The sequence below is a fragment of the Ovis canadensis genome, chromosome 2 (assembly GCF_042477335.2).
Source record: "Ovis canadensis isolate MfBH-ARS-UI-01 breed Bighorn chromosome 2, ARS-UI_OviCan_v2, whole genome shotgun sequence".
Lineage (NCBI taxonomy): Eukaryota > Metazoa > Chordata > Mammalia > Artiodactyla > Bovidae > Ovis > Ovis canadensis.
The window spans coordinates 42975921-42983219 of NC_091246.1; positions in this window are offsets into that span (position 1 = coordinate 42975921).

Sequence of the window (7299 nt, forward strand, 5' to 3'; positions counted from 1 at the left end):
TGATCACAGGTTTCTGACTCCAGAACTGGGGGCGAATGAGTTTGTGTTAAAGCTGTCCAGTCTGTGGCCAGTGGCTGCAGCCACCCCTGGACACTGAGAATGAACTTGCCGGCTCCAAGGTGAGAACAGTGGCAGGACCGGCCCCTGCACCACACACACAGACACACAACCTTGTCATGAGGTTAAATGAGTTAATACGCACAGATGCCTGAATCAGGGACTGACACTTGGACCTCAGCCCCCTTCACCTCTTCCTCCTCGTCGTCATCACTGTCATTGTTAGGGGCCCTCATCCCCTCATTCAGTGGACACACAGTGCTCCTGCACGGCCCTCATGTGGGCAGGGAGGCCAACGAGCTGGGAGGCTCTGCACAGGACTCACCCTGCCTGCTGGGGCCACATGGATAAGGCCTGTGCCGTGACACAGAGGCCCCGGGAGAGGCTGGATCCTCTGATCGTGGGAGTCACGGGGGCCTCAGCATCAGAAGTGGAGGGGTGAGCCGGGTTCATCCACGGGGGTGCAGCCCTTCATTCAAAGTGGGGGAAGAATGCCATGTGTCACCCTGTGTCCGGGAGGCTCCCCTTGCCCTGGTGGGCTGCAGGTACAGCCTTGGATGACCAGGAGTCTGCATCTCAGGAGGGGCCGAGACTCGCGCTGAGTGAATCTTCAGTGAGGTTTTTTCCTTAAAAGCCATCCTAAGTGACTTTGGCTCCATTGCTTTTTGCCAGAAACCTACAATGATCCCAAGATCTTTGTACACTCCAAGGGTGGTGACTGGGTGTGGAGCCCAGCACAGACCCGAGTCCGTCCTGCCCTGAGTCCCACACCACCCCCTTCCATGGCCTGGCTTTCTTCTGCCAGGACCTTCAGAATGGTGGAAAGGCAAGTGTGGCCTCAAGCTGGGGGCCCCAGCGTGGGCTCCTAGCCCCTGGGGGTCCTCTTGGGACACCTGGGGGACCATAGTCCCCACTGCCGTCGGGCAGCTCTGTCTCGGGAATGTCGAGTTTCTTTGCTTTTCTGTGTGATGCAGCACCCAGGGGCGATTGGGAAGTCTGCTGGTGTTACTCGCTCCTGCCTTAATGGGGAAACATTATTGCTGCATTGACTCTGCTCACTCGATGCTGGGAATCTGTTAAACACAAATGGCAAGAGGAACAGAGAAAAACAGAGAAAGAAAAATGGAGAGTTGCCTGGTTGCTTCAGGTCTCACCTGTGATTAAGGGTGTGTACAGCCTGCACATGAACCCGAGTTCCCACACCTGCCAGCTATAAGGTGCCAGGCCCTGATTTTAGAACCCTAGCTTCACTAAGCAGTCATTGACAGAGACAGCTTTTGTGTATTTCAGGTCTACACTGTGATGACTTGATGCCCACAGACATCATGGAATGATTGCTCAACATACGCATCACCTCACACAGTTAACTCTGTGTGTGTGTGTGTGTGTGTGTGTGTGTGTGTGTGTGTGTATCTTTAATGTTCTTATAATCCATGGAGAAGGCAATGGCAACCCACTCCAGTACTCTTGCCTGGAAACTCCCATGGACGGAGGAGCCTGGTGGGCTGCAGTCCATGGGATTGCTAAGAGTCTGACAGGACTGATCGATTTCCCTTTCACTTTTCACTTTCATGCACTGGAGATGGAAATGGCATCCCACTCCAGTGTTCTTGCCTGGAGAATCCCAGGGACAGGGGAGCCTGGTGGGCTGCCGTCTGGGGGGTCACACAGAGTCGGACACGACTGAAGTGACTTGGCAGCAGTAGCAGTATGCTAGTCAAACAAGGTGGAGAGTGTTCCTTGTTTACCCTGAGAGTTCCTGTGAGATTGCTATTTTCTTCCCTAGATTTTTGGAAGAATTGATTGACAAAACCAGCTGGTTTCATTGTGGGGAGGCTTTTAATTTCAGATTTCGTTTTTTTCATGCAAATAACATTTTCTGATTTTGTATGTCTTCTTGGGTATATTTAGGTAAGGCATTTCCCCTTTGCTAGGCCCGTAGACTCTCCTATTAGTAAGTGAACTATGGTTCATACTATCTTTCTTTTCTGTAAGATGTGTTGTCCCCCCTTTTAAAGATCCTTGATACTGGTGATTTGTGCTCTGTCTCTTTTTCTTAACCAGTCTCCCTAGGGGTTTATCAGGTTTATCGGTCCTTTCAAAGAGCCGATGTCTGGCTTGTTTAAACAATTCCCTGTTTGCCCTGTGTTCCCTCATTTCCTGCTCCTTTTCTCCCATCCACCTTGTGCTCCACTCGCTGTGCTTTCTGTCTGGTTTTTTGGGTGGAGGCTCTACTGATTTTGGCCTTCCTTCTTTTCCAGTATATGTGTTTAAGGCTTTAAGTTACCATCTAAACACAGTTGGCTGGGTCCCACAAGTTTGAATAAGCCAAATTTTCCTTATCTTTTATATAAAAGTATTTTCTAATTTACATTGTGCTTTTTAAAATGATTATTCATGAAATTCTGCAAGAAGCATGTCATCTATCTTCCCAGTGTTTGGGGAGGTTTTTCTAGTGGCCCCGTTTTGATCTCTGTTAATTCCACGAGGAGCCCCGTCTCGGTCTTTTGGGGCTACTCTTATGAATACCGGAGACCAGCTGATACACAACAGAAAGTTGCTTCTTATATACCGGAGCCTGGGAAGTCGCAAGATCACCAGCAGGGGCCACGTCTGGTGAGGCCTGTTTCCTGGTTCCTAGACTGCCTGCTTCTTCTCCCTGTCCTGGCAGCATGGGAGCCCATTCCCTCCTGACCTGAGCCCTCCCAGAGTCCCTGCCTCCTGGTATCATCACCACGTGCAGGGTGACGTTTGAGGGCACATAAGCCAGCAGCCCATTGCAATCCGTAAGTATACCCTGCATTATCTCAGTCCTCTGAAATAATTTGAGCTTTCCTAAGGACCCAATATATATTCATTTTGTTATATGTTCCTTGGGCTCTTGAAAATAATATCTATCAGTGGGAATGCAGTTACGTGTGTATCAGTTAGATCAGATTTGTCAATCGTAATTCAGATTTCGGTAGCCACGTTGAGTAAAGCAGAAGTAGGTGAAGTTATCTGTAATATATTTTATTTTAACATTCCCAAAATATTGTCATTTCAGTGTGTAATCAACCTGATAAAACCTAATGAAATATTTTACGTTCCTTTTCTCATGCTAAGTCTTTAAAATCCAGTGTGTGTTTCAGGCTTGCAGCACATCTCATTGTAGAGCCAGCCGCATTTCAGGTACTTCGTGGCTGAAGGTGACGACGTCCCAGGGAGCCCAGTTCCCCGAGAGATGTGTCTTTAACGTCTCCCACTGCAATTATGAATTTGGCTGTGACTGCTTTTCTATTTCTGTCAGTTTGTATGTATTGATGTTTTGAGGTTATGTTATTAGGGACATTCAGATTCAGAATCCTCATCGTCTTGGTAGACTGAACTCGCATGAGCATGAGATGGTCCTCTTTATCGCTAGTGATGCTTCTTACCTTAGACTCTCTCTGACAGTGATGTTGCCGCGGCAGGTTTCTGTCCTTGTTGGCCTGGGTATCTTTTACTCTCCCCTGTCCGTGGTCTTCCATCTTAACATGTGCCTCTGGGAACAGTGTGTGGCTCTAATCTTAATCAGGGTGACGCTTTTATCTTTTAATGAGGACATTTGCTCTCTTTATAACTTTGATGTTTCCGTCTGTAGATACCGTGTTGCTGTGTGTTTTCTGTTTGTCCCACCTGTTCCGTGTTCTTTTCTCTTGCCTGCTTTTAGAAGGATGACGTGTTTCTCTAGTTCTGTGCTCCTCTGCCAGGTGGGTGGGTGCACATTCGCAGACACAGCCTGTGTTTTACATTGAAGTCTAACTTAGTATTTTACTGCCTCCCTGACACGACTGTTTCCTCCTTGTCACTGTTATCCTTTAAAATTTTAGATATATTTTGGGCGTTATCATCATTGTAATGTTAATATTTACCCTGACAGTTACTTCATTGTTGGTGTTTACTTGTTTTTTATATTTCAGTCAGAGACGACTTTTCTTTCTTCCAAAGCACTGCCTTAATATTTTTTTAGTTCATGTCTGTGGGTGATGAATTGTCTCATTTTCATTTGCCCTACAAGTCTTTATTTTGCTTGCACTTTCGAAGAGTGTTTTTGTTGGGTATCGAATTCCAGGTTGGTGGTTAGTTGTTTTTCAGCATTTTACAGATGCCAGTCCATTATCTTCTGACTTCCTTTTTCTTGAAAAGTCAGCTCTCAGTGTTGCTGTGCCATTAAAAGCCACACCTTTTTTCCTCTGAGAGCTTGAACATTTTCTTCTTGCCTTAGGCGCCTGCAGAGCTGCTGAAACCAATGTGTGGTTTTCACCTTTGAGTCAATGCTCTGATTCTTGAACCAACTCTTGCCAATGTCCTGTCAGTCAGTTCAGTTGCTCAATGTCTGACTCACTGCGACCCCATGGACTACAGCCCGCCAGGCTTCTCTGTCCATCACCGATTCCCGGAGCTTGCTCAAACTCATGTCCATCGAGTCGGTGATGCCATCCAAGCATCTCATCCTCTGTCTTCCCCTTCTCCTCCTGCCTTCAGTCTTCCCCAGCATCAGGTTCTTTTCCAAAGAGGCAGTTCTTCGTGTCAGGTGGCCAAAATATTGGAGCTTCAGCATCAGTCTTTCCAATGAATATTCAGGACTGATTTGCTTTAGGGTTGACTGGTTGGATCTCCTTGCAGTCCACGGGGCTCTCAAGAGTCTTTTCCAACACCACAGTTCAGAAGCATCGATTCTTTGGTGTTCAGCCTTCTTCATGAGCCAACTCTCACATCCATACATGACTACCGGAAAAACCATAGCTTTGACTGAATGAACCTTTGTCAGCAAAGTAATGTCTCTGCTTTTTAATGTGCTGTCTAGGTTTGTCATAGCTTTCCTTCAAAGGAGCAAGCATCTTTTCATTTCACCGTCTGCAGTAATTTTGGAGCCCAAGAAAATAAAGACTGTCACTGTTTCCGTTGTTTCCCCATTTATTTGCCATGAAGTGATGGGCCCGGATGCCATAGTCTTCATTGTTTGAATGCTGAGTTTTATGCCAGCCTTTTCACTCTCCTCTTTCACTTTCATTAAGAGGCTCTTTCGTTTCAGCCCCTGGAGGCATTTCTTATTCCCCTGACTGTCTTTTCTCCACCATGAGGGGCCCCATTTATAGTTTTTAACAAAGTAGTTTAACAACGGGTTCCTTCGGTATATTCTATACTTTTTTCCCTCATATATATATTTTTAACCAATCCATTCCTCAGTTCACTGATCCTCTCTTCACTTACATCCAACTTGATGTTAAGCCCAGAGCCTGAGTTCTTAAATTCAGTCACTGTTATTTGAAAGTTCTAGAATTGGTTTTGAGTCTCAGAAAGTTTTCCTTTTGTCAAGTATCTTTTTGAACTGGTGAAGTTTACATCTGATTCCTCTAGCATACCTCTGATACGCTGATACACATCTGATACCTCTGGATCTGGTTCAGTTCTTTTTCTCTTGGTCTTGTTTGTTGTTACACCCTTATTTGCTTTTTTGGTTGCATGGTGGACATTATCTATGGAAACCCCTAGAGTTTCTGGTGATGCTGTCTTCTCCAGAGGTTCCTCTGATGCAGACCTCTAGTGAGGACAGAGCTGTCTGTTCACTCAGGGTCTGAGTGACTTGAGGCTGGGGTGTCTTTGTAAGCTGAGTCTCAGCAGCCTTCACCCACCTTCCCCCTCTGACCCCAGGGAGGAGCCCTCCAGCGTCTCCATCTGGAAGCCTGGGGTGCCTCCCATGGCCCCCTCCCTCCTCGGCCGGTCCTGAAGCCCACCGTCTGTCTCCCGAGCACCACAAGCTGATTGATACTCAGCGCTCAGCGGTTTGGGCAGAGTGCTGGGTATGTTTTCTGTGTCTCCCTTTTCTTGGGGAGCTTAGTCTCTACCATCCGGACTGACTAGTCAGGCCTGTGGTTGAATTTTTGTCTTCCCAGCCCAAGGAACTGTCCAGAGCTGTTAGCCAGTCCCCTCTGCTTGACTTTTTCCCTGCCTTTTCTTCCCAGAGTCAGCTTTGTTCTGATGGCCCGAGGGAAGGAGCGGCCCTCTCAGTCTCCAGCTCCCTCACTGGGCTTTTGTTTGAAATCTTGGATTGTGGTTGCCTAAGGACCTCTTTTGAAAAGTATTTAGCTTCTCTAGCTCTTGGTAGGCTGACCCACAAGCTGCTTGCATCTATAACTGGTAGTGGGGAAGCCCCGGGTGTCTTCTCTCATCTGAAGCCACATGTAAAATTCACAGGAATTCTATTGATCATCTTTGGTACTGGGGTAAACAAGAACCAGGGGCCCTTGCTTATTACCCACGGTTGTGTTTCTGATCAGAATCCCCAGCTTGCCTGGGCTGTTTCAATGCCACTTGAACTTGGGAAGAAGGAGGGGCAAGCGGCCCATGCGGCCTGGGGACAGAGGAGCCAGTCTGCCCCCTTCCCTTGCCCCTGCCGGCCCAGGGCAGGCCTTGTGATGACAGGCGGCTGGTAGTGGAGGAGAAGGCTGAGGAGGAAGGGGTTGCGTGAACTGTATTCTGTGATGTGGTCACGTGCGGGTTTTCCTTTTCAGTGTGAAAAAATGACTGCTTATACTCTTCTCTCCAGTTTCACTTTAAGGTTGAAAATGAAGATTTTATTCTTAAAGTTGAGCAGAGTGATTTTACAGTCTTTTTGAAAGCAACAGTTGAGGTTTTCGAAAGACATCTCTGAGAACTCCAGCAGATAAAGCGAAAAAAAGAGAATGTGTTCAGGGTGAACTGGGGGCGGGACCCCAAACTGTACTCTGTCTCCCCCCGAGTGTGTAATTGCTGAGATGGGTGGATATAGGGCCTCAAGCACCCTGGTGACTGAGGTCCTCAAGTGACAGCAGAGGCTCCGGCTGAGCCAGGAGCAGTATGGCCTGTGCCCTGGCGAGTGGAGAGCCGCGAGGCTGGGAGTGGGGCCAGGAGAGGGGGTGGGAGACTCGGGCGTGGAGGGAGGGGTAGCACCTGGTGGGGTCTGGGAGGCACTGGCTGTCGCGGCTCAAGGCAGGGACACCCCTGAACCTCCACCGTGCAGCCCCCACGGGGCAGAGTTGTCTGGCATCCAGGGTCAAAGTGAAGAGGGCGAGTTCGCAGCAGATTGACGAAAGCCCTGTACCCACTGTGAATTCATTTTAAGTGCCTGGAGCGAGGTTGGTCAAGCCCTTGCTGAGCTCAAGTGAGGGAGTCAGTCAGGGAGGACCGAGCTCCGAGTGAGAGTGAGGGGCAGCTAGTGCGGCGAGTCCTTGTCACCCG